This window comes from Notamacropus eugenii, chromosome 2, assembly GCF_028372415.1.
Source record: "Notamacropus eugenii isolate mMacEug1 chromosome 2, mMacEug1.pri_v2, whole genome shotgun sequence".
NCBI lineage: Eukaryota > Metazoa > Chordata > Mammalia > Diprotodontia > Macropodidae > Notamacropus > Notamacropus eugenii.
The window spans coordinates 348374842-348376337 of record NC_092873.1 but is presented as its reverse complement, the minus strand read 5'-3'; positions in this window follow the sequence as shown (position 1 = coordinate 348376337).

The window sequence follows — 1496 nt, the reverse complement described above, 5'->3', positions numbered from 1 at the left end:
TGAGTCAGAGGTGGGACCCAATACCAGTCATCCCCACCCACACTGGGAGCAGTAGCAGCATTCAAACTACAGAGAACATAAGAGCAAGCAAGGACCATGGAACCCATACAGGAATGACACAGGGCACTGCAAAGTCTATACTAAGAAAGGACACTGAAAATATGAGTAAACAAAAGAAAACACTAAACACAATTGAGTGGAATAGGTTTAGTGAAGACTTCTCAGATTGTAATTCTTCTCCCAGGGGTGAGGTAAGACTGAGAGGTTCAAGGTTACAATATTTTTAGAGTGGAATAATTCCATATAAGGATATAAAACTGTGTAGTACATTAGGGTCTCAATGATTGGATAAAACTTACATAATTCTTCAATGTCTTCATTTCAAAAGGGATTGGTTAGATTTCGCATCTAGAATGTAGGATCATATTCTCAGCTAATGAGAATAATGGTCAGTGGGGAGGGGGAAAGGGACTTGTGTTAGGGTCTACATAAATCACTGCCTTTTCTTTGTCTTTGGCTTTTTCCTGCTCCAGGTGAACTGGTACAGGAATTGCCTGATTCTCGAGAATCTAGTAAATAAATCTTTCTGTCATCACTTTGAGAGGCCTTTGAGTAATTAATTTAAGCAGGGATCCAAGCCATCCCACACACAATGAAATGAGAGTCTGGGAAGAAATAAATCTGGAAGTAGAATAAATTACCTTAGAAGAGAAAGGGAAAACTTTTCCCAAGTAGTGAATATTTTGGAAAATAGAATGGAATAAACAGAAGTTCATATCTTCATGAGACAATAAGAAATTTTTGAACAAAGTAAAAAGATTGTTAAAAAATAGGAAAAAATATTATCTATTATTTAAAACAATAACCTGGGAAACAGATTAAGAGATAATTTAAGAATCACTGGACTCCCAAGAAAACATGACCAAATATAAAACCTGGAAGCCATATTACAAGAAATCATCAAAGAAACTGTCTATATCTTTTAGAACCAAAGGATGTGGTGAAAATAGGGGAAAAAAAATCCACCAAACACTTCTTAAAAGAAATGCCCAAGTGAAAACACATAGGAATGATATAACCCAAATATAGAGCTTCTAAGTCAAAGAAAAAATGATGTAAGCAATCAGAAGGAAAGAGTTCAAGTATTAAGGAACCACAGTCAGGATCACAAAAGATTTAGCAGTAACTACTGTAAAGCTAGATAGTGCAATGGAGAGAGTGCCAGACCTGGAGTCAGGAAGTTCTGAGTTCAAATTCAGTCTCAGACATTTACTAACTGTATGACCCTGAGCAAGTCACTTCACTCTGTTTGCCTTACTTTGCTCTGTAAAATCAGCTGAAGAAGGAAATGGTGAATCACTCCAGTATCTTTGCCAAGAAAACCTCCAATGGGATCACAAAGAATCAAACACAACTGAAATGACTGAACCTCAACAATAAATCAGATTCCTACTCTTTCTTCACCCCTTCTTTGTAAAGAAGAATTAGGAGGGAAA